At 48.1% G+C, this 25,391-nt stretch overlaps 8 non-coding genes across 8 annotated transcripts; all 8 read left to right on the top strand.

The window, feature by feature from the left end:
- Positions 1-1,652: 1,652 nt before the first annotated feature.
- LOC136573825 (U2 spliceosomal RNA) lies at positions 1,653-1,843 on the top strand. The gene has a single exon (XR_010786043.1). It is a non-coding gene; the product is annotated as a U2 spliceosomal RNA (small nuclear RNA).
- Positions 1,844-4,686: 2,843 nt separating this feature from the next.
- Positions 4,687-4,877, top strand: LOC136573824 (U2 spliceosomal RNA). The gene has a single exon (XR_010786042.1). It is a non-coding gene; the product is annotated as a U2 spliceosomal RNA (small nuclear RNA).
- A 2,843-nt stretch (positions 4,878-7,720) lies between these two features.
- Positions 7,721-7,911, top strand: LOC136573823 (U2 spliceosomal RNA). The gene has a single exon (XR_010786041.1). It is a non-coding gene; the product is annotated as a U2 spliceosomal RNA (small nuclear RNA).
- Positions 7,912-10,754: 2,843 nt separating this feature from the next.
- LOC136573822 (U2 spliceosomal RNA) lies at positions 10,755-10,945 on the top strand. Its single transcript, XR_010786040.1, has one exon. It is a non-coding gene; the product is annotated as a U2 spliceosomal RNA (small nuclear RNA).
- Positions 10,946-13,788: 2,843 nt separating this feature from the next.
- On the top strand, positions 13,789-13,979 carry LOC136573821 (U2 spliceosomal RNA). Its single transcript, XR_010786039.1, has one exon. It is a non-coding gene; the product is annotated as a U2 spliceosomal RNA (small nuclear RNA).
- A 2,843-nt stretch (positions 13,980-16,822) lies between these two features.
- LOC136573820 (U2 spliceosomal RNA) lies at positions 16,823-17,013 on the top strand. The gene has a single exon (XR_010786038.1). It is a non-coding gene; the product is annotated as a U2 spliceosomal RNA (small nuclear RNA).
- Positions 17,014-21,972: 4,959 nt separating this feature from the next.
- On the top strand, positions 21,973-22,162 carry LOC136574128 (U2 spliceosomal RNA). Its single transcript, XR_010786247.1, has one exon. It is a non-coding gene; the product is annotated as a U2 spliceosomal RNA (small nuclear RNA).
- A 2,845-nt stretch (positions 22,163-25,007) lies between these two features.
- On the top strand, positions 25,008-25,198 carry LOC136573819 (U2 spliceosomal RNA). The gene has a single exon (XR_010786037.1). It is a non-coding gene; the product is annotated as a U2 spliceosomal RNA (small nuclear RNA).
- Positions 25,199-25,391: the final 193 nt, after the last annotated feature.

The following is a 25,391-nucleotide window of genomic DNA, read 5'->3' as shown; positions in this document are numbered from 1 at the left end:
TTGTATCACACCTGGGCGATATGGATAGATGCCCGGAGCTCACCCCTATTTACTAGGTGCCTACAGACAGGGGCATGTGAGTAACACGTTTAAACCACAATCGTAAAGAGAAACAGCAATCCCGGAGCGCCCCCCCCTCCCCCTTTTTGTTTTATTTTCTCTTTCTCCCGTGTCATAGATACCTACCCTCCCTTACCGCTCCCCCCCCCTTCCCCTGTTTGTAGACCTTATAAAATATCACAGACAAACATTATATAGTTCAACTCAAAATTTATTTATTAAGTTTCATTGTCAAAGTTATTTTTACATTGCTTTGAGATAAGGCAAAAGTTTCCCCCCCCCCCCCCCTCCATGAAACCAATAAAACCTATATTGAATAAAATAAAAATGATGCAGTTACTGGTAGTTCTGCAGTTGCCGGTAGTTCAGCAGTTGCCGGAAGTTCAGCAGTTGCCGGAAGTTCAGCAGTTGCCGGAAGTTCAGCAGTTGCCGGAAGTTCAGCAGTTGCCGGTAGTTCTGCAGTTGCCGGTAGTTCTGCAGTTACCGGTAGTTCAGCAGTTGCCGGTAGTTCAGCAGTGCAGTTGCCGGTAGTTCAGCAGTTGCCGGTAGTTCTGCAGTTGCCGGTAGTTCTGCAGCTTCTTGGTAGAGATAAAGACCATCTCCCGTCTCCCAGCTGCAGCAGAGACTGACTGAAATCGCTGCCAAGCCCGGTATTTATGCTTCTAAATTGATGACATCACAATGGAGTGACATCAGCCTGCCATACACCTGGCTCATGACATCACAAGGGAGTGACATCATCAGCATTCCAAACACCTGGCTCATTTGCATACAGTATGTATGTATGACATCACAAGGGAGTGACATCATCAGCATTCCAAATACCTGGCTCATTTGCATACAGTATGTATGCATGTATGTGTCTATCTATCCTATCCTATCCTATCTAATCTATCTTTATTAATTACGTAGAATATAGATATGGATTATTTCTGAATTATAGATTTTGTAGATATAGATTAAAGATAGATTTAAGATTGTGTGTGTGTGTGTGTGATAGAGATATATATATATATATATATATGTAAAAAAAATATAAAATCTGTAGTTATGTATGTATGGCGGGAAAAAAAGGCCTGCTGTATGTTTTTAAGTTCTTCGGATGACCATGCCGTTCTATTATTCTCCTTACTAGGGTCTACTAATGCCGGCCCAGGGGAAGGCAATAAAGCCCTATGGGGCCGAAGCCAATTTCCCTCATTTCAGGTAAAAAGTTTCCATCCGTCCCCACTCGAAATGCGGCCGGCCGAAGAGATCCCTCCAACCGACCGGCCGACGCACCTTCAGAGACAAACTAGTGCTTGCTTCTAGTGTCATCGCCGGCTTAACCATCCTGGGTAGGGAGCTGACGAGTCCTGCATCAGCAGCAGCAGCAGCAGGCTCTGCAAGCCTAGGATGCGTGAGCACGGTGCAAGAGGAAGGACTGAGGGAGGGAGGGCGCGGTTGAGAAGGCGTGGGGCGGGCCTATGCAAAACTCTTCCATCTCCCTGGGTGCATTGTGGGTGCGCCCAGAGTGCCGGCTGAGCGTGTTGCCTCAAGCCTTGGAAGTGGAGTTGGGCGGGCCGGGCTGCAGGTGAAACCCATTTCGGGTTATCGCTTCTCGGCCTTTTGGCTAAGATCAAGTGTAGTATCTGTTCTTATCAGTTTAATATCTGATACGTCCCCTATCTGGGGACCATATATTAAATGGATTTTTAGAACAGGGAGCTGGAAAAAGAGCTTGCTCTGTCCACTCCGCGCATTGACCTGGTATTGCAGTACCTCCAGGACCGGTGCACCCCCTTTCCTACAGCAGTTTCCAAAAGCAGAAAAACAAAACTGACGAGCAAGAGGTGCAGCGCAGCTGTGGCTGCTTCTGCTGCTAACAAACGAGCACTTTGATTGACACTCAGCCCGTCTGCTGCCGTGGAGCTCGCAACATTGTATCCACTGTGCACAGCACAGGTACAACTGGAAGCAAAACAACACACAGCAGTTCATATGCCAGCCGCACTCTATAGTTCGTACCTACCGCTGCGCTAATAGCCAAGTTGGAAACATCGGGCAGGCACAGCGTATCCTGGCAGCCTGCATCTGTATGCTCCACGTATTCGGGTCATGGGTGTATGTGCAGGGGGTGCGGTCGCACCTGGGGCCCGGAGCCCTAGGGGGCCCATAAAGTCTCTCTTCCCCACATTGTAAACCAATGCTATCAATGAAGCTTTATAGTTTGGGGGCCCAGTCCCAGACTTTGTACTGGGGCCCCGCAGCTTCAAGTTACACCTCCGGATCAGGATAATGCTAGGCCATTCCAACCAGCCTGTGTGAGTGACCTGCAGTCGCTGGTAGTCGAAAAGCGGCCGGCCCCGGATGTGCGCTTCAGAGTGGACAGACAGCAGTGGACCCCCAATCACACAGGCCCGAGGCTTGCTATGCAGCACGGAATACCTCATTGGACTGCAGCGCTCCACGCGGGCTGAGATACACGCTCCACGTGGGATGGGCAGTATTCCGTCCATGAGGATCCAGGCCAACGCTTACAGATGGAGCAACACCCGGGGAGCAAAGAACTCCAACGAACGGACGTCTACTTTAAAAGGATGTATTGCTTTATTCAATGCATGGACACAGAAACAGTTCAACCGCTCGCTAAAGACCGCAGTCAATACAGTAAAGAGAGAAATGTGTCTGTTTAATGTAAACTTGCACGGAGCTCGTTTGTGAGCCACTGACTGAATGAATGCTGCCGCTGCTGCATGTCTGAAACGTGGTCTGACGTTACATGCACCAGCAGGGATAAGGCCTTGCCTATAAGCATTCCCCAGCTGGCAAAAACGGAACCTCCCTGCCTATTCCTCACCGTGGAAGAACGGAACCTACCTTTTTTTTAAAAAAAAAGAAAGCCACAGCAGCAGCCAACTCGATTTTGGTAGGCCGCTGTCTCCCCCTTGTGTGCTGCATTAAAAATGCACTCCGCTAAAAATAACTGATCCACGAAATAGAGCGTAGGGAGAGAATGAGGCTTCTAGATGAGCCGTCAGGCTATGATAAATTGTATCACACCTGGGCGATATGGATAGATGCCCGGAGCTCACCCCTATTTACTAGGTGCCTACAGACAGGGGCATGTGAGTAACACGTTTAAACCACAATCGTAAAGAGAAACAGCAATCCCGGAGCGCCCCCCCCTCCCCCTTTTTGTTTTATTTTCTCTTTCTCCCGTGTCATAGATACCTACCCTCCCTTACCGCTCCCCCCCCCTTCCCCTGTTTGTAGACCTTATAAAATATCACAGACAAACATTATATAGTTCAACTCAAAATTTATTTATTAAGTTTCATTGTCAAAGTTATTTTTACATTGCTTTGAGATAAGGCAAAAGTTTCCCCCCCCCCCCCCTCCATGAAACCAATAAAACCTATATTGAATAAAATAAAAATGATGCAGTTACTGGTAGTTCTGCAGTTGCCGGTAGTTCAGCAGTTGCCGGAAGTTCAGCAGTTGCCGGAAGTTCAGCAGTTGCCGGAAGTTCAGCAGTTGCCGGTAGTTCTGCAGTTGCCGGTAGTTCTGCAGTTACCGGTAGTTCAGCAGTTGCCGGTAGTTCTGCAGTTGCCGGTAGTTCTGCAGCTTCTTGGTAGAGATAAAGACCATCTCCCGTCTCCCAGCTGCAGCAGAGACTGACTGAAATCGCTGCCAAGCCCGGTATTTATGCTTCTAAATTGATGACATCACAATGGAGTGACATCAGCCTGCCATACACCTGGCTCATGACATCACAAGGGAGTGACATCATCAGCATTCCAAACACCTGGCTCATTTGCATACAGTATGTATGTATGACATCACAAGGGAGTGACATCATCAGCATTCCAAATACCTGGCTCATTTGCATACAGTATGTATGCATGTATGTGTCTATCTATCCTATCCTATCCTATCCTATCTAATCTATCTTTATTAATTACGTAGAATATAGATATGGATTATTTCTGAATTATAGATTTTGTAGATATAGATTAAAGATAGATTTAAGATTGTGTGTGTGTGTGTGTGATAGAGATATATATATATATATATATGTAAAAAAAATATAAAATCTGTAGTTATGTATGTATGGCGGGAAAAAAAGGCCTGCTGTATGTTTTTAAGTTCTTCGGATGACCATGCCGTTCTATTATTCTCCTTACTAGGGTCTACTAATGCCGGCCCAGGGGAAGGCAATAAAGCCCTATGGGGCCGAAGCCAATTTCCCTCATTTCAGGTAAAAAGTTTCCATCCGTCCCCACTCGAAATGCGGCCGGCCGAAGAGATCCCTCCAACCGACCGGCCGACGCACCTTCAGAGACAAACTAGTGCTTGCTTCTAGTGTCATCGCCGGCTTAACCATCCTGGGTAGGGAGCTGACGAGTCCTGCATCAGCAGCAGCAGCAGCAGGCTCTGCAAGCCTAGGATGCGTGAGCACGGTGCAAGAGGAAGGACTGAGGGAGGGAGGGCGCGGTTGAGAAGGCGTGGGGCGGGCCTATGCAAAACTCTTCCATCTCCCTGGGTGCATTGTGGGTGCGCCCAGAGTGCCGGCTGAGCGTGTTGCCTCAAGCCTTGGAAGTGGAGTTGGGCGGGCCGGGCTGCAGGTGAAACCCATTTCGGGTTATCGCTTCTCGGCCTTTTGGCTAAGATCAAGTGTAGTATCTGTTCTTATCAGTTTAATATCTGATACGTCCCCTATCTGGGGACCATATATTAAATGGATTTTTAGAACAGGGAGCTGGAAAAAGAGCTTGCTCTGTCCACTCCGCGCATTGACCTGGTATTGCAGTACCTCCAGGACCGGTGCACCCCCTTTCCTACAGCAGTTTCCAAAAGCAGAAAAACAAAACTGACGAGCAAGAGGTGCAGCGCAGCTGTGGCTGCTTCTGCTGCTAACAAACGAGCACTTTGATTGACACTCAGCCCGTCTGCTGCCGTGGAGCTCGCAACATTGTATCCACTGTGCACAGCACAGGTACAACTGGAAGCAAAACAACACACAGCAGTTCATATGCCAGCCGCACTCTATAGTTCGTACCTACCGCTGCGCTAATAGCCAAGTTGGAAACATCGGGCAGGCACAGCGTATCCTGGCAGCCTGCATCTGTATGCTCCACGTATTCGGGTCATGGGTGTATGTGCAGGGGGTGCGGTCGCACCTGGGGCCCGGAGCCCTAGGGGGCCCATAAAGTCTCTCTTCCCCACATTGTAAACCAATGCTATCAATGAAGCTTTATAGTTTGGGGGCCCAGTCCCAGACTTTGTACTGGGGCCCCGCAGCTTCAAGTTACACCTCCGGATCAGGATAATGCTAGGCCATTCCAACCAGCCTGTGTGAGTGACCTGCAGTCGCTGGTAGTCGAAAAGCGGCCGGCCCCGGATGTGCGCTTCAGAGTGGACAGACAGCAGTGGACCCCCAATCACACAGGCCCGAGGCTTGCTATGCAGCACGGAATACCTCATTGGACTGCAGCGCTCCACGCGGGCTGAGATACACGCTCCACGTGGGATGGGCAGTATTCCGTCCATGAGGATCCAGGCCAACGCTTACAGATGGAGCAACACCCGGGGAGCAAAGAACTCCAACGAACGGACGTCTACTTTAAAAGGATGTATTGCTTTATTCAATGCATGGACACAGAAACAGTTCAACCGCTCGCTAAAGACCGCAGTCAATACAGTAAAGAGAGAAATGTGTCTGTTTAATGTAAACTTGCACGGAGCTCGTTTGTGAGCCACTGACTGAATGAATGCTGCCGCTGCTGCATGTCTGAAACGTGGTCTGACGTTACATGCACCAGCAGGGATAAGGCCTTGCCTATAAGCATTCCCCAGCTGGCAAAAACGGAACCTCCCTGCCTATTCCTCACCGTGGAAGAACGGAACCTACCTTTTTTTTAAAAAAAAAGAAAGCCACAGCAGCAGCCAACTCGATTTTGGTAGGCCGCTGTCTCCCCCTTGTGTGCTGCATTAAAAATGCACTCCGCTAAAAATAACTGATCCACGAAATAGAGCGTAGGGAGAGAATGAGGCTTCTAGATGAGCCGTCAGGCTATGATAAATTGTATCACACCTGGGCGATATGGATAGATGCCCGGAGCTCACCCCTATTTACTAGGTGCCTACAGACAGGGGCATGTGAGTAACACGTTTAAACCACAATCGTAAAGAGAAACAGCAATCCCGGAGCGCCCCCCCCTCCCCCTTTTTGTTTTATTTTCTCTTTCTCCCGTGTCATAGATACCTACCCTCCCTTACCGCTCCCCCCCCCTTCCCCTGTTTGTAGACCTTATAAAATATCACAGACAAACATTATATAGTTCAACTCAAAATTTATTTATTAAGTTTCATTGTCAAAGTTATTTTTACATTGCTTTGAGATAAGGCAAAAGTTTCCCCCCCCCCCCCCTCCATGAAACCAATAAAACCTATATTGAATAAAATAAAAATGATGCAGTTACTGGTAGTTCTGCAGTTGCCGGTAGTTCAGCAGTTGCCGGAAGTTCAGCAGTTGCCGGAAGTTCAGCAGTTGCCGGAAGTTCAGCAGTTGCCGGTAGTTCTGCAGTTGCCGGTAGTTCTGCAGTTACCGGTAGTTCAGCAGTTGCCGGTAGTTCTGCAGTTGCCGGTAGTTCTGCAGCTTCTTGGTAGAGATAAAGACCATCTCCCGTCTCCCAGCTGCAGCAGAGACTGACTGAAATCGCTGCCAAGCCCGGTATTTATGCTTCTAAATTGATGACATCACAATGGAGTGACATCAGCCTGCCATACACCTGGCTCATGACATCACAAGGGAGTGACATCATCAGCATTCCAAACACCTGGCTCATTTGCATACAGTATGTATGTATGACATCACAAGGGAGTGACATCATCAGCATTCCAAATACCTGGCTCATTTGCATACAGTATGTATGCATGTATGTGTCTATCTATCCTATCCTATCCTATCCTATCTAATCTATCTTTATTAATTACGTAGAATATAGATATGGATTATTTCTGAATTATAGATTTTGTAGATATAGATTAAAGATAGATTTAAGATTGTGTGTGTGTGTGTGTGATAGAGATATATATATATATATATATGTAAAAAAAATATAAAATCTGTAGTTATGTATGTATGGCGGGAAAAAAAGGCCTGCTGTATGTTTTTAAGTTCTTCGGATGACCATGCCGTTCTATTATTCTCCTTACTAGGGTCTACTAATGCCGGCCCAGGGGAAGGCAATAAAGCCCTATGGGGCCGAAGCCAATTTCCCTCATTTCAGGTAAAAAGTTTCCATCCGTCCCCACTCGAAATGCGGCCGGCCGAAGAGATCCCTCCAACCGACCGGCCGACGCACCTTCAGAGACAAACTAGTGCTTGCTTCTAGTGTCATCGCCGGCTTAACCATCCTGGGTAGGGAGCTGACGAGTCCTGCATCAGCAGCAGCAGCAGCAGGCTCTGCAAGCCTAGGATGCGTGAGCACGGTGCAAGAGGAAGGACTGAGGGAGGGAGGGCGCGGTTGAGAAGGCGTGGGGCGGGCCTATGCAAAACTCTTCCATCTCCCTGGGTGCATTGTGGGTGCGCCCAGAGTGCCGGCTGAGCGTGTTGCCTCAAGCCTTGGAAGTGGAGTTGGGCGGGCCGGGCTGCAGGTGAAACCCATTTCGGGTTATCGCTTCTCGGCCTTTTGGCTAAGATCAAGTGTAGTATCTGTTCTTATCAGTTTAATATCTGATACGTCCCCTATCTGGGGACCATATATTAAATGGATTTTTAGAACAGGGAGCTGGAAAAAGAGCTTGCTCTGTCCACTCCGCGCATTGACCTGGTATTGCAGTACCTCCAGGACCGGTGCACCCCCTTTCCTACAGCAGTTTCCAAAAGCAGAAAAACAAAACTGACGAGCAAGAGGTGCAGCGCAGCTGTGGCTGCTTCTGCTGCTAACAAACGAGCACTTTGATTGACACTCAGCCCGTCTGCTGCCGTGGAGCTCGCAACATTGTATCCACTGTGCACAGCACAGGTACAACTGGAAGCAAAACAACACACAGCAGTTCATATGCCAGCCGCACTCTATAGTTCGTACCTACCGCTGCGCTAATAGCCAAGTTGGAAACATCGGGCAGGCACAGCGTATCCTGGCAGCCTGCATCTGTATGCTCCACGTATTCGGGTCATGGGTGTATGTGCAGGGGGTGCGGTCGCACCTGGGGCCCGGAGCCCTAGGGGGCCCATAAAGTCTCTCTTCCCCACATTGTAAACCAATGCTATCAATGAAGCTTTATAGTTTGGGGGCCCAGTCCCAGACTTTGTACTGGGGCCCCGCAGCTTCAAGTTACACCTCCGGATCAGGATAATGCTAGGCCATTCCAACCAGCCTGTGTGAGTGACCTGCAGTCGCTGGTAGTCGAAAAGCGGCCGGCCCCGGATGTGCGCTTCAGAGTGGACAGACAGCAGTGGACCCCCAATCACACAGGCCCGAGGCTTGCTATGCAGCACGGAATACCTCATTGGACTGCAGCGCTCCACGCGGGCTGAGATACACGCTCCACGTGGGATGGGCAGTATTCCGTCCATGAGGATCCAGGCCAACGCTTACAGATGGAGCAACACCCGGGGAGCAAAGAACTCCAACGAACGGACGTCTACTTTAAAAGGATGTATTGCTTTATTCAATGCATGGACACAGAAACAGTTCAACCGCTCGCTAAAGACCGCAGTCAATACAGTAAAGAGAGAAATGTGTCTGTTTAATGTAAACTTGCACGGAGCTCGTTTGTGAGCCACTGACTGAATGAATGCTGCCGCTGCTGCATGTCTGAAACGTGGTCTGACGTTACATGCACCAGCAGGGATAAGGCCTTGCCTATAAGCATTCCCCAGCTGGCAAAAACGGAACCTCCCTGCCTATTCCTCACCGTGGAAGAACGGAACCTACCTTTTTTTTAAAAAAAAAGAAAGCCACAGCAGCAGCCAACTCGATTTTGGTAGGCCGCTGTCTCCCCCTTGTGTGCTGCATTAAAAATGCACTCCGCTAAAAATAACTGATCCACGAAATAGAGCGTAGGGAGAGAATGAGGCTTCTAGATGAGCCGTCAGGCTATGATAAATTGTATCACACCTGGGCGATATGGATAGATGCCCGGAGCTCACCCCTATTTACTAGGTGCCTACAGACAGGGGCATGTGAGTAACACGTTTAAACCACAATCGTAAAGAGAAACAGCAATCCCGGAGCGCCCCCCCCTCCCCCTTTTTGTTTTATTTTCTCTTTCTCCCGTGTCATAGATACCTACCCTCCCTTACCGCTCCCCCCCCCTTCCCCTGTTTGTAGACCTTATAAAATATCACAGACAAACATTATATAGTTCAACTCAAAATTTATTTATTAAGTTTCATTGTCAAAGTTATTTTTACATTGCTTTGAGATAAGGCAAAAGTTTCCCCCCCCCCCCCCTCCATGAAACCAATAAAACCTATATTGAATAAAATAAAAATGATGCAGTTACTGGTAGTTCTGCAGTTGCCGGTAGTTCAGCAGTTGCCGGAAGTTCAGCAGTTGCCGGAAGTTCAGCAGTTGCCGGAAGTTCAGCAGTTGCCGGTAGTTCTGCAGTTGCCGGTAGTTCTGCAGTTACCGGTAGTTCAGCAGTTGCCGGTAGTTCTGCAGTTGCCGGTAGTTCTGCAGCTTCTTGGTAGAGATAAAGACCATCTCCCGTCTCCCAGCTGCAGCAGAGACTGACTGAAATCGCTGCCAAGCCCGGTATTTATGCTTCTAAATTGATGACATCACAATGGAGTGACATCAGCCTGCCATACACCTGGCTCATGACATCACAAGGGAGTGACATCATCAGCATTCCAAACACCTGGCTCATTTGCATACAGTATGTATGTATGACATCACAAGGGAGTGACATCATCAGCATTCCAAATACCTGGCTCATTTGCATACAGTATGTATGCATGTATGTGTCTATCTATCCTATCCTATCCTATCCTATCTAATCTATCTTTATTAATTACGTAGAATATAGATATGGATTATTTCTGAATTATAGATTTTGTAGATATAGATTAAAGATAGATTTAAGATTGTGTGTGTGTGTGTGTGATAGAGATATATATATATATATATATGTAAAAAAAATATAAAATCTGTAGTTATGTATGTATGGCGGGAAAAAAAGGCCTGCTGTATGTTTTTAAGTTCTTCGGATGACCATGCCGTTCTATTATTCTCCTTACTAGGGTCTACTAATGCCGGCCCAGGGGAAGGCAATAAAGCCCTATGGGGCCGAAGCCAATTTCCCTCATTTCAGGTAAAAAGTTTCCATCCGTCCCCACTCGAAATGCGGCCGGCCGAAGAGATCCCTCCAACCGACCGGCCGACGCACCTTCAGAGACAAACTAGTGCTTGCTTCTAGTGTCATCGCCGGCTTAACCATCCTGGGTAGGGAGCTGACGAGTCCTGCATCAGCAGCAGCAGCAGCAGGCTCTGCAAGCCTAGGATGCGTGAGCACGGTGCAAGAGGAAGGACTGAGGGAGGGAGGGCGCGGTTGAGAAGGCGTGGGGCGGGCCTATGCAAAACTCTTCCATCTCCCTGGGTGCATTGTGGGTGCGCCCAGAGTGCCGGCTGAGCGTGTTGCCTCAAGCCTTGGAAGTGGAGTTGGGCGGGCCGGGCTGCAGGTGAAACCCATTTCGGGTTATCGCTTCTCGGCCTTTTGGCTAAGATCAAGTGTAGTATCTGTTCTTATCAGTTTAATATCTGATACGTCCCCTATCTGGGGACCATATATTAAATGGATTTTTAGAACAGGGAGCTGGAAAAAGAGCTTGCTCTGTCCACTCCGCGCATTGACCTGGTATTGCAGTACCTCCAGGACCGGTGCACCCCCTTTCCTACAGCAGTTTCCAAAAGCAGAAAAACAAAACTGACGAGCAAGAGGTGCAGCGCAGCTGTGGCTGCTTCTGCTGCTAACAAACGAGCACTTTGATTGACACTCAGCCCGTCTGCTGCCGTGGAGCTCGCAACATTGTATCCACTGTGCACAGCACAGGTACAACTGGAAGCAAAACAACACACAGCAGTTCATATGCCAGCCGCACTCTATAGTTCGTACCTACCGCTGCGCTAATAGCCAAGTTGGAAACATCGGGCAGGCACAGCGTATCCTGGCAGCCTGCATCTGTATGCTCCACGTATTCGGGTCATGGGTGTATGTGCAGGGGGTGCGGTCGCACCTGGGGCCCGGAGCCCTAGGGGGCCCATAAAGTCTCTCTTCCCCACATTGTAAACCAATGCTATCAATGAAGCTTTATAGTTTGGGGGCCCAGTCCCAGACTTTGTACTGGGGCCCCGCAGCTTCAAGTTACACCTCCGGATCAGGATAATGCTAGGCCATTCCAACCAGCCTGTGTGAGTGACCTGCAGTCGCTGGTAGTCGAAAAGCGGCCGGCCCCGGATGTGCGCTTCAGAGTGGACAGACAGCAGTGGACCCCCAATCACACAGGCCCGAGGCTTGCTATGCAGCACGGAATACCTCATTGGACTGCAGCGCTCCACGCGGGCTGAGATACACGCTCCACGTGGGATGGGCAGTATTCCGTCCATGAGGATCCAGGCCAACGCTTACAGATGGAGCAACACCCGGGGAGCAAAGAACTCCAACGAACGGACGTCTACTTTAAAAGGATGTATTGCTTTATTCAATGCATGGACACAGAAACAGTTCAACCGCTCGCTAAAGACCGCAGTCAATACAGTAAAGAGAGAAATGTGTCTGTTTAATGTAAACTTGCACGGAGCTCGTTTGTGAGCCACTGACTGAATGAATGCTGCCGCTGCTGCATGTCTGAAACGTGGTCTGACGTTACATGCACCAGCAGGGATAAGGCCTTGCCTATAAGCATTCCCCAGCTGGCAAAAACGGAACCTCCCTGCCTATTCCTCACCGTGGAAGAACGGAACCTACCTTTTTTTTAAAAAAAAAGAAAGCCACAGCAGCAGCCAACTCGATTTTGGTAGGCCGCTGTCTCCCCCTTGTGTGCTGCATTAAAAATGCACTCCGCTAAAAATAACTGATCCACGAAATAGAGCGTAGGGAGAGAATGAGGCTTCTAGATGAGCCGTCAGGCTATGATAAATTGTATCACACCTGGGCGATATGGATAGATGCCCGGAGCTCACCCCTATTTACTAGGTGCCTACAGACAGGGGCATGTGAGTAACACGTTTAAACCACAATCGTAAAGAGAAACAGCAATCCCGGAGCGCCCCCCCCTCCCCCTTTTTGTTTTATTTTCTCTTTCTCCCGTGTCATAGATACCTACCCTCCCTTACCGCTCCCCCCCCCTTCCCCTGTTTGTAGACCTTATAAAATATCACAGACAAACATTATATAGTTCAACTCAAAATTTATTTATTAAGTTTCATTGTCAAAGTTATTTTTACATTGCTTTGAGATAAGGCAAAAGTTTCCCCCCCCCCCCCCTCCATGAAACCAATAAAACCTATATTGAATAAAATAAAAATGATGCAGTTACTGGTAGTTCTGCAGTTGCCGGTAGTTCAGCAGTTGCCGGAAGTTCAGCAGTTGCCGGAAGTTCAGCAGTTGCCGGAAGTTCAGCAGTTGCCGGTAGTTCTGCAGTTGCCGGTAGTTCTGCAGTTACCGGTAGTTCAGCAGTTGCCGGTAGTTCTGCAGTTGCCGGTAGTTCTGCAGCTTCTTGGTAGAGATAAAGACCATCTCCCGTCTCCCAGCTGCAGCAGAGACTGACTGAAATCGCTGCCAAGCCCGGTATTTATGCTTCTAAATTGATGACATCACAATGGAGTGACATCAGCCTGCCATACACCTGGCTCATGACATCACAAGGGAGTGACATCATCAGCATTCCAAACACCTGGCTCATTTGCATACAGTATGTATGTATGACATCACAAGGGAGTGACATCATCAGCATTCCAAATACCTGGCTCATTTGCATACAGTATGTATGCATGTATGTGTCTATCTATCCTATCCTATCCTATCCTATCTAATCTATCTTTATTAATTACGTAGAATATAGATATGGATTATTTCTGAATTATAGATTTTGTAGATATAGATTAAAGATAGATTTAAGATTGTGTGTGTGTGTGTGTGATAGAGATATATATATATATATATATGTAAAAAAAATATAAAATCTGTAGTTATGTATGTATGGCGGGAAAAAAAGGCCTGCTGTATGTTTTTAAGTTCTTCGGATGACCATGCCGTTCTATTATTCTCCTTACTAGGGTCTACTAATGCCGGCCCAGGGGAAGGCAATAAAGCCCTATGGGGCCGAAGCCAATTTCCCTCATTTCAGGTAAAAAGTTTCCATCCGTCCCCACTCGAAATGCGGCCGGCCGAAGAGATCCCTCCAACCGACCGGCCGACGCACCTTCAGAGACAAACTAGTGCTTGCTTCTAGTGTCATCGCCGGCTTAACCATCCTGGGTAGGGAGCTGACGAGTCCTGCATCAGCAGCAGCAGCAGCAGGCTCTGCAAGCCTAGGATGCGTGAGCACGGTGCAAGAGGAAGGACTGAGGGAGGGAGGGCGCGGTTGAGAAGGCGTGGGGCGGGCCTATGCAAAACTCTTCCATCTCCCTGGGTGCATTGTGGGTGCGCCCAGAGTGCCGGCTGAGCGTGTTGCCTCAAGCCTTGGAAGTGGAGTTGGGCGGGCCGGGCTGCAGGTGAAACCCATTTCGGGTTATCGCTTCTCGGCCTTTTGGCTAAGATCAAGTGTAGTATCTGTTCTTATCAGTTTAATATCTGATACGTCCCCTATCTGGGGACCATATATTAAATGGATTTTTAGAACAGGGAGCTGGAAAAAGAGCTTGCTCTGTCCACTCCGCGCATTGACCTGGTATTGCAGTACCTCCAGGACCGGTGCACCCCCTTTCCTACAGCAGTTTCCAAAAGCAGAAAAACAAAACTGACGAGCAAGAGGTGCAGCGCAGCTGTGGCTGCTTCTGCTGCTAACAAACGAGCACTTTGATTGACACTCAGCCCGTCTGCTGCCGTGGAGCTCGCAACATTGTATCCACTGTGCACAGCACAGGTACAACTGGAAGCAAAACAACACACAGCAGTTCATATGCCAGCCGCACTCTATAGTTCGTACCTACCGCTGCGCTAATAGCCAAGTTGGAAACATCGGGCAGGCACAGCGTATCCTGGCAGCCTGCATCTGTATGCTCCACGTATTCGGGTCATGGGTGTATGTGCAGGGGGTGCGGTCGCACCTGGGGCCCGGAGCCCTAGGGGGCCCATAAAGTCTCTCTTCCCCACATTGTAAACCAATGCTATCAATGAAGCTTTATAGTTTGGGGGCCCAGTCCCAGACTTTGTACTGGGGCCCCGCAGCTTCAAGTTACACCTCCGGATCAGGATAATGCTAGGCCATTCCAACCAGCCTGTGTGAGTGACCTGCAGTCGCTGGTAGTCGAAAAGCGGCCGGCCCCGGATGTGCGCTTCAGAGTGGACAGACAGCAGTGGACCCCCAATCACACAGGCCCGAGGCTTGCTATGCAGCACGGAATACCTCATTGGACTGCAGCGCTCCACGCGGGCTGAGATACACGCTCCACGTGGGATGGGCAGTATTCCGTCCATGAGGATCCAGGCCAACGCTTACAGATGGAGCAACACCCGGGGAGCAAAGAACTCCAACGAACGGACGTCTACTTTAAAAGGATGTATTGCTTTATTCAATGCATGGACACAGAAACAGTTCAACCGCTCGCTAAAGACCGCAGTCAATACAGTAAAGAGAGAAATGTGTCTGTTTAATGTAAACTTGCACGGAGCTCGTTTGTGAGCCACTGACTGAATGAATGCTGCCGCTGCTGCATGTCTGAAACGTGGTCTGACGTTACATGCACCAGCAGGGATAAGGCCTTGCCTATAAGCATTCCCCAGCTGGCAAAAACGGAACCTCCCTGCCTATTCCTCACCGTGGAAGAACGGAACCTACCTTTTTTTTAAAAAAAAAGAAAGCCACAGCAGCAGCCAACTCGATTTTGGTAGGCCGCTGTCTCCCCCTTGTGTGCTGCATTAAAAATGCACTCCGCTAAAAATAACTGATCCACGAAATAGAGCGTAGGGAGAGAATGAGGCTTCTAGATGAGCCGTCAGGCTATGATAAATTGTATCACACCTGGGCGATATGGATAGATGCCCGGAGCTCACCCCTATTTACTAGGTGCCTACAGACAGGGGCATGTGAGTAACACGTTTAAACCACAATCGTAAAGAGAAACAGCAATCCCGGAGCGCCCCCCCCTCCCCCTTTTTGTTTTATTTTCTCTTTCTCCCGTGTCATAGATACCTACCCTCCCTTACCGCTCCCCCCCCCTTCCCCTGTTTGTAGACCTTATAAAATATCACAGACAAACATTATATAGTTCAACTCAAAATTTATTTATTAAGTTTCATTGTCAAAGTTATTTTTACATTGCTTTGAGATAAGGCAAAAGTTTCCCCCCCCCCCCCCTCCATGAAACCAATAAAACCTATATTGAATAAAATAAAAATGATGCAGTTACTGGTAGTTCTGCAGTTGCCGGTAGTTCAGCAGTTGCCGGAAGTTCAGCAGTTGCCGGAAGTTCAGCAGTTGCCGGAAGTTCAGCAGTTGCCGGTAGTTCTGCAGTTGCCGGTAGTTCTGCAGTTACCGGTAGTTCAGCAGTTGCCGGTAGTTCTGCAGTTGCCGGTAGTTCTGCAGCTTCTTGGTAGAGATAAAGACCATCTCCCGTCTCCCAGCTGCAGCAGAGACTGACTGAAATCGCTGCCAAGCCCGGTATTTATGCTTCTAAATTGATGACATCACAATGGAGTGACATCAGCCTGCCATACACCTGGCTCATGACATCACAAGGGAGTGACATCATCAGCATTCCAAACACCTGGCTCATTTGCATACAGTATGTATGTATGACATCACAAGGGAGTGACATCATCAGCATTCCAAATACCTGGCTCATTTGCATACAGTATGTATGCATGTATGTGTCTATCTATCCTATCCTATCCTATCCTATCTAATCTATCTTTATTAATTACGTAGAATATAGATATGGATTATTTCTGAATTATAGATTTTGTAGATATAGATTAAAGATAGATTTAAGATTGTGTGTGTGTGTGTGTGATAGAGATATATATATATATATATATGTAAAAAAAATATAAAATCTGTAGTTATGTATGTATGGCGGGAAAAAAAGGCCTGCTGTATGTTTTTAAGTTCTTCGGATGACCATGCCGTTCTATTATTCTCCTTACTAGGGTCTACTAATGCCGGCCCAGGGGAAGGCAATAAAGCCCTATGGGGCCGAAGCCAATTTCCCTCATTTCAGGTAAAAAGTTTCCATCCGTCCCCACTCGAAATGCGGCCGGCCGAAGAGATCCCTCCAACCGACCGGCCGACGCACCTTCAGAGACAAACTAGTGCTTGCTTCTAGTGTCATCGCCGGCTTAACCATCCTGGGTAGGGAGCTGACGAGTCCTGCATCAGCAGCAGCAGCAGCAGGCTCTGCAAGCCTAGGATGCGTGAGCACGGTGCAAGAGGAAGGACTGAGGGAGGGAGGGCGCGGTTGAGAAGGCGTGGGGCGGGCCTATGCAAAACTCTTCCATCTCCCTGGGTGCATTGTGGGTGCGCCCAGAGTGCCGGCTGAGCGTGTTGCCTCAAGCCTTGGAAGTGGAGTTGGGCGGGCCGGGCTGCAGGTGAAACCCATTTCGGGTTATCGCTTCTCGGCCTTTTGGCTAAGATCAAGTGTAGTATCTGTTCTTATCAGTTTAATATCTGATACGTCCCCTATCTGGGGACCATATATTAAATGGATTTTTAGAACAGGGAGCTGGAAAAAGAGCTTGCTCTGTCCACTCCGCGCATTGACCTGGTATTGCAGTACCTCCAGGACCGGTGCACCCCCTTTCCTACAGCAGTTTCCAAAAGCAGAAAAACAAAACTGACGAGCAAGAGGTGCAGCGCAGCTGTGGCTGCTTTCAGCATACAAGACTTCCCCCGACAAGGTACCTATGACATTACTTTTGTTGATGAGTACTCCTGCCTTAATGCCTTTGAATGGCTGCGCAATCACCACAACGAGGATTACCTGCAAGGGGTGAAGGTAACACCGCTGTTTGGCATTTGTGAAAAACCCTTGATTGTCCATGTGTACAACCCGTTCACAGATGTCCAACTGATTACCAGCTTCCTGAAGCGGCATTGTGAACAGGTGAGAGGAGGTGAGAGGCAGCAGAATGTACTGGGAATATTTAACTGCAAGTACAAATTCTATGTAAAATTCCGGATGAGTACAAGCAGTATCGGTGGTGTGAAGCACCCACCTGCAAATTTTTCAATTGCCGGCAACAGGGGGTATCTGTCGTACCCTGGGCAACCCAGATACTGTCGCAACTGTGGTGAATTTGGACATGTCAGCTCTGAATGTACCAAGGGGCAGGTGTGTAGAAACTGCCAAGGCACTGGACATCATTCAGGCAGTTGCCCCAAGCCAAAAGCATGTGACCTCTGTGGCTCTTATGAGCATATGTACAAAGACTGCAGGGGAACCAGGCTGTTTGCTGAGGAGAGCACAAGTGCTGGAAGGAGGGAGGAGAATGAGCAGAGGCCATCATTTGCAGAGGTGGTGGCTGGAAAGAGAGAGGAGAAGGAGCAGAGGGCTGCAACTTCAGAGGAGGTGGCTGGAAGGAGGCTGGAGAAGAAGGAGCAGAGGACAGCAACTGCTGAGGAGGTGGCTGGAAGGAGGCTGGAGAAGAAGGAGCAGAGGGCAGCAACTGCTGAGGAGGTGGCTGGAAGGAGGCTGGAGAAAAAGGAGCAGAGGGCAGCAACTGCTGAGGAGGTGGCTGGAAGGAGGCAGGAGAAGAAAGAGCAGAGGGCTGCAACTGCAGAGGAGGTGGCTGGAGAAGGCCCTAGCATAAGGAGGAAAATAGGAGTTAAAAAGGCAGCACCTGTGGAAAGCATGGACGTTCCTACTGTGGCTGAGACCCAGGTGTCTGAGGCAATTAGACACCTGGAGGAGGTGATTGAGAGTGTGGGGAGCCCCACCCATCCCTCTGACCCTGCTAATATTGGCCAGTTTTCCTCACCTGAATGTTCTGGTTCATCTCCAGGGACCGCTTTGTGTAAAAGGGAGGGTGGTGGGTACAGCACAAGCGAGGAGGAGTTCACAGAGGTGGCAGAAGATAGAAAAAAGAAAAGAAAGTATACGAGGAAAAAGGTGGAAGAGATGGAAACCAGCAACCCGCTGGAGGAGGTGGAGGAAGACAGTGAAGGTTCTGTGGGCAGTGATGCAGATGTATAGATGAGGCATTACATGGGGCAAAGACTTGCTCTGATGTTTATTTTGTGCAAAGTGTAAGGTCTGCTGTAATGGGGTTTGTGATTCTATCCCAGAATGTGCGGGTGTTTAAAAACAAGGCCCGGAGAACCGCAATATTGGATCTACTGAAAGAGGAGAAAGCACAAGTGATCTGCTTGCAGGAGTGTGGGATTGTGGGAGGGTTAAGGGAGGATGAGTGGCCTTATGGAAAGGCTGTCTGGTCGGGAAGTGCCCAAAACAAAAATGATGGCGTTGGTATTCTGGTTAAGGGAGGTGGGGTGGAGCTGGAAAGCTATATGATTATTGAAGAGGGGAGATGTCTGTCCGCTGTTATGACCTACAGGGGCAGCAGGTTTTTGTTGGTTAATGTTTATGCGCCGAATGACAAAAATGAAAGAAAATTGCTGTTTGAAAAAATGAAATTTTTTATTCAAGGTAGAATGCCGGTCGTTATGATTGGTGACATGAATTGTGACATTAACAAAAAAGCCTTTGATATTTCTGGGAAAACCCTGTCTGAAATAACCAGCGATTTTCATATGCAGGATATGCAAGTTTTGTGTAATATTAATCCTAAGTTGAACACGTATCACTCGGACAGAGGGGGGATCCATTCTTGTTTGGATTATTGTTTTATTTCAGATAATTTGGTGCCGTTGTCTTACCAGCAGAAGCCGGTGGTGTTCTCGGATCATGAGTGCCTGGTATGTGAGTTGGATGTGAATGTGAGGGGTATACATGGGAGGGGGCTGTGGAAATTAAACATCAGCCACTTGGCGGATAAGGACGTCCGCAGTCAGTATGAGTGTGAGTACAAGAGGTGGTGTGAGAGAAAGAGAGACTTTACAAACATATTACTGTGGTGGGAGTGGGTCAAGGGGAAAACAAAGAGGTTCTTCAAGACACTTGGATATAGGCTGGCAGCACGGAGGAGGGAGGAGCTTGCCAAACTGAATGCCCGATTATGTTTGTTGTATAAGTTGAGAGAAAGTGGTATGGATGTGCAGAATGAGTTGGTATGTGTGAGAAGAGAGATTAATGCGTATATGATAGAGAAAGGGAGAGGGATAATGTACAGGGCCAAACTGGAGAAAATGGAACAGGATGAAAAGTGTTCTAGGTTCTTTTTTAAGAAAGTTTTTTCCAAAAAACCTGCTCTTGATGTGCTGGTGAAAGAGGATGGATGTGAGGTGAGTGGGGATGGTGTGAATGAGGAAGTGGCTGCGTTCTATGATGAGTTGTATGCGGAGAAATGGAGGGATGAGAGGCTGGAGAGTGATGTGCTGAGTGTGCTTGAGAGAAAGCTTGGGGATGCTGAGAGAGGATATGTGATGAGGCAGATAACTACAGAGGAGGTGTGGAAGGTTGTGCAAAGTATGGCTGCTAACAAGACGCCTGGTGCGGATGGTCTTCCGATTGAGTTCTACCGTATGTTGTGGAGTGTGGTCGGGATGGATGTCTGTGCGGTATGTAAGTATATGTGGGAGAGTGTTGGGATGGCTGAGAGTATGCGTGAGGGAGTGGTTGTGTTAATTCCAAAAAAAGGAGATCGCAGAAGTTTAAAGAACTGGCGGCCAATCACGTTGTTAAACGCTGATTATAAAATATATGCGAAGATCATTGCCAATCGGATGCGTGATGTGGTTGAATGGGTTGTGGCTGAGGATCAGTTTTGTGCGGTGCCTGGGAGACGTGTGCATGAGAGTCTGGTTTTGTTGAGAGATGTGTTGTGGGATTGTAAGAGTCGGAAGAAAGATGTGTATGTGGTTTCGTTAGATTTTGAGAAAGCGTATGATAGGTTGTCGCATGGGTTTTTGTTTAGTGTGTTGGTGCGAATGGGTTTTCCAAGTGAGTTTGTAGGGAGAGTCAGAAGTCTGTATGAAAGGATCTATAGTAGAGTGCTTGTGAATGGATGTGTTGGTAGAAGGGTGAATGTGTTTTCTGGCGTGCGGCAGGGCTGCCCGCTATCCCCGATAGCCTTCATATGCGCAATTGAGCCTTTGTTATGCTTGGTGAGAATGGATAAGATTGTGAGAGGAATCCATATTCCTGGGAGTGAGGGGAAAGAATGGAAGGTGAATGCGTATATGGATGATGTATGTGTGGTGTGTGAGTCAGAATGTGCGGTGAGAAGGGTTAAATTATTGGTTTCTATTTTTTGTGGTGCGTCTGCGTTCCGGGTGAATTGGTTGAAGAGTGAGTGCAAAGTGTATGGGGGTGGTAGTGTAAGGGATCTAGGTATGAATGTGGTCACTGGGCCAATTAAGATTTTGGGTGTCCTATTTAATGACAGTATAGATGGGAAAGATAGTTGGCAGGAGGTCATGAAGAGAGTGGAGGCTCGGCTAACTTTTTGGAAGCTGAGAAGTTTGAGTTTGGTGGGGAAAATAGTGATTATCAAGAGCATAATCTTGCCTATCTTTTTGTATATAGCGTTGGTTTTTCCACCTGATTATTTGTACCTTAGAAGGTGGAACAGAATTTTGTTTGTATTTTTTTGGAATTCCAAAATGGAGCGACTGAGAAGGGAAGTGGTGGTTAAGAGCTGGAGGAATGGAGGCATGAGCTTTCCGAACTTAGAGGTGTATTTTGGGGTGAATGCGTTGGTGTTTGTGTTGGCTATGATTGAGAGGGAGGGGAAGGGGTCGTGCATGTTGAGGTATTTGGCTGGGAGACTGTTTGTGAGACTGAAGTGGTGTAAGTATGATCTGAGGAAGCCTGTTGCGTTTGTGGTACCTAAGTGGTATGAATGGTTGGTGAAGTTTGTTGAGAAGTATGAGTTGAATGAGGTGGAAGTGTGTATGTTAAGGAATAAGCGTCTGGTTGTGAGAATGATTGAAGTGAGAGAGGGGATGTGTGAGATAAATATGGTTGCTGGAAAGGATGTGCAGAAAGTGTGGGAGAAAGTACGGATGAATGGGATGACTAACAGACAGACTGAGGTTGTGTGGCAGAGCCTACATGGTGCTCTACCAGTCAGAGAGTTCCAAAGGAACAGGGGCTTAATAGCCAATGAGGCATGCCCAAGGCGGCAGTGTAACGGCTCTGAAAGTGTGACACACTTATTTTGGAATTGCTCTTACGCACAGGACGTTCTGAGGAGGTTGGGCCCTTTGTGCAAAGAGCTTACGGGCGTTACCTTTTTTTCCTTTGAGTTATTGATGTTTGGGTTGGCTGTGAGTAAGGGGGTGAAAGAGAGAGTGCTGTGGTTGTTCTTGTCATGTGTGAAAGAGGTACTGTGGGATGTGAGGAATGTGTATGTGTACAAAAGAGTGGATTTGTGTGAGAGAACGAGTGTGAGGATGGTGCTAGGGAAACTGTTTATTTGTTATTTGTGGGATAAAAAAAGGATGGGGGTGGATGCAGAGGGCATATGGAAAATTAAGAAATGGATGCAGTTGGTAAACTTGACATGAGTTCTATGTAGTTATATGTATTGTTATGTTATATGCAAAAAAGAAAATAAATCCTGATGATGAAGTGGGTTAGCATGGCAGTAGTCATGTGAGCGAAGTTTCACTTGAGCGTTTAAGTGAAGTAGTTTACTAACCCTATCTGAGGGAAAAAAAAAAAAAAAAAAAAAATCTGTTCTTATCAGTTTAATATCTGATACGTCCCCTATCTGGGGACCATATATTAAATGGATTTTTAGAACAGGGAGCTGGAAAAAGAGCTTGCTCTGTCCACTCCGCGCATTGACCTGGTATTGCAGTACCTCCAGGACCGGTGCACCCCCTTTCCTACAGCAGTTTCCAAAAGCAGAAAAACAAAACTGACGAGCAAGAGGTGCAGCGCAGCTGTGGCTGCTTCTGCTGCTAACAAACGAGCACTTTGATTGACACTCAGCCCGTCTGCTGCCGTGGAGCTCGCAACATTGTATCCACTGTGCACAGCACAGGTACAACTGGAAGCAAAACAACACACAGCAGTTCATATGCCAGCCGCACTCTATAGTTCGTACCTACCGCTGCGCTAATAGCCAAGTTGGAAACATCGGGCAGGCACAGCGTATCCTGGCAGCCTGCATCTGTATGCTCCACGTATTCGGGTCATGGGTGTATGTGCAGGGGGTGCGGTCGCACCTGGGGCCCGGAGCCCTAGGGGGCCCATAAAGTCTCTCTTCCCCACATTGTAAACCAATGCTATCAATGAAGCTTTATAGTTTGGGGGCCCAGTCCCAGACTTTGTACTGGGGCCCCGCAGCTTCAAGTTACACCTCCGGATCAGGATAATGCTAGGCCATTCCAACCAGCCTGTGTGAGTGACCTGCAGTCGCTGGTAGTCGAAAAGCGGCCGGCCCCGGATGTGCGCTTCAGAGTGGACAGACAGCAGTGGACCCCCAATCACACAGGCCCGAGGCTTGCTATGCAGCACGGAATACCTCATTGGACTGCAGCGCTCCACGCGGGCTGAGATACACGCTCCACGTGGGATGGGCAGTATTCCGTCCATGAGGATCCAGGCCAACGCTTACAGATGGAGCAACACCCGGGGAGCAAAGAACTCCAACGAACGGACGTCTACTTTAAAAGGATGTATTGCTTTATTCAATGCATGGACACAGAAACAGTTCAACCGCTCGCTAAAGACCGCAGTCAATACAGTAAAGAGAGAAATGTGTCTGTTTAATGTAAACTTGCACGGAGCTCGTTTGTGAGCCACTGACTGAATGAATGCTGCCGCTGCTGCATGTCTGAAACGTGGTCTGACGTTACATGCACCAGCAGGGATAAGGCCTTGCCTATAAGCATTCCCCAGCTGGCAAAAACGGAACCTCCCTGCCTATTCCTCACCGTGGAAGAACGGAACCTACCTTTTTTTTAAAAAAAAAGAAAGCCACAGCAGCAGCCAACTCGATTTTGGTAGGCCGCTGTCTCCCCCTTGTGTGCTGCATTAAAAATGCACTCCGCTAAAAATAACTGATCCACGAAATAGAGCGTAGGGAGAGAATGAGGCTTCTAGATGAGCCGTCAGGCTATGATAAATTGTATCACACCTGGGCGATATGGATAGATGCCCGGAGCTCACCCCTATTTACTAGGTGCCTACAGACAGGGGCATGTGAGTAACACGTTTAAACCACAATCGTAAAGAGAAACAGCAATCCCGGAGCGCCCCCCCCTCCCCCTTTTTGTTTTATTTTCTCTTTCTCCCGTGTCATAGATACCTACCCTCCCTTACCGCTCCCCCCCCCTTCCCCTGTTTGTAGACCTTATAAAATATCACAGACAAACATTATATAGTTCAACTCAAAATTTATTTATTAAGTTTCATTGTCAAAGTTATTTTTACATTGCTTTGAGATAAGGCAAAAGTTTCCCCCCCCCCCCCCTCCATGAAACCAATAAAACCTATATTGAATAAAATAAAAATGATGCAGTTACTGGTAGTTCTGCAGTTGCCGGTAGTTTAGCAGTTGCCGGAAGTTCAGCAGTTGCCGGAAGTTCAGCAGTTGCCGGAAGTTCAGCAGTTGCCGGTAGTTCTGCAGTTGCCGGTAGTTCTGCAGTTACCGGTAGTTCAGCAGTTGCCGGTAGTTCTGCAGTTGCCGGTAGTTCTGCAGCTTCTTGGTAGAGATAAAGACCATCTCCCGTCTCCCAGCTGCAGCAGAGACTGACTGAAATCGCTGCCAAGCCCGGTATTTATGCTTCTAAATTGATGACATCACAATGGAGTGACATCAGCCTGCCATACACCTGGCTCATGACATCACAAGGGAGTGACATCATCAGCATTCCAAACACCTGGCTCATTTGCATACAGTATGTATGTATGACATCACAAGGGAGTGACATCATCAGCATTCCAAATACCTGGCTCATTTGCATACAGTATGTATGCATGTATGTGTCTATCTATCCTATCCTATCCTATCCTATCTAATCTATCTTTATTAATTACGTAGAATATAGATATGGATTATTTCTGAATTATAGATTTTGTAGATATAGATTAAAGATAGATTTAAGATTGTGTGTGTGTGTGTGTGATAGAGATATATATATATATATATATATGTAAAAAAAATATAAAATCTGTAGTTATGTATGTATGGCGGGAAAAAAAGGCCTGCTGTATGTTTTTAAGTTCTTCGGATGACCATGCCGTTCTATTATTCTCCTTACTAGGGTCTACTAATGCCGGCCCAGGGGAAGGCAATAAAGCCCTATGGGGCCGAAGCCAATTTCCCTCATTTCAGGTAAAAAGTTTCCATCCGTCCCCACTCGAAATGCGGCCGGCCGAAGAGATCCCTCCAACCGACCGGCCGACGCACCTTCAGAGACAAACTAGTGCTTGCTTCTAGTGTCATCGCCGGCTTAACCATCCTGGGTAGGGAGCTGACGAGTCCTGCATCAGCAGCAGCAGCAGCAGGCTCTGCAAGCCTAGGATGCGTGAGCACGGTGCAAGAGGAAGGACTGAGGGAGGGAGGGCGCGGTTGAGAAGGCGTGGGGCGGGCCTATGCAAAACTCTTCCATCTCCCTGGGTGCATTGTGGGTGCGCCCAGAGTGCCGGCTGAGCGTGTTGCCTCAAGCCTTGGAAGTGGAGTTGGGCGGGCCGGGCTGCAGGTGAAACCCATTTCGGGTTATCGCTTCTCGGCCTTTTGGCTAAGATCAAGTGTAGTATCTGTTCTTATCAGTTTAATATCTGATACGTCCCCTATCTGGGGACCATATATTAAATGGATTTTTAGAACAGGGAGCTGGAAAAAGAGCTTGCTCTGTCCACTCCGCGCATTGACCTGGTATTGCAGTACCTCCAGGACCGGTGCACCCCCTTTCCTACAGCAGTTTCCAAAAGCAGAAAAACAAAACTGACGAGCAAGAGGTGCAGCGCAGCTGTGGCTGCTTCTGCTGCTAACAAACGAGCACTTTGATTGACACTCAGCCCGTCTGCTGCCGTGGAGCTCGCAACATTGTATCCACTGTGCACAGCACAGGTACAACTGGAAGCAAAACAACACACAGCAGT

This window comes from Eleutherodactylus coqui, chromosome 7, assembly GCF_035609145.1.
Source record: "Eleutherodactylus coqui strain aEleCoq1 chromosome 7, aEleCoq1.hap1, whole genome shotgun sequence".
NCBI classification, from domain to species: domain Eukaryota; kingdom Metazoa; phylum Chordata; class Amphibia; order Anura; family Eleutherodactylidae; genus Eleutherodactylus; species Eleutherodactylus coqui.
This window is presented reverse-complemented; position numbering and strand designations above follow the sequence as displayed.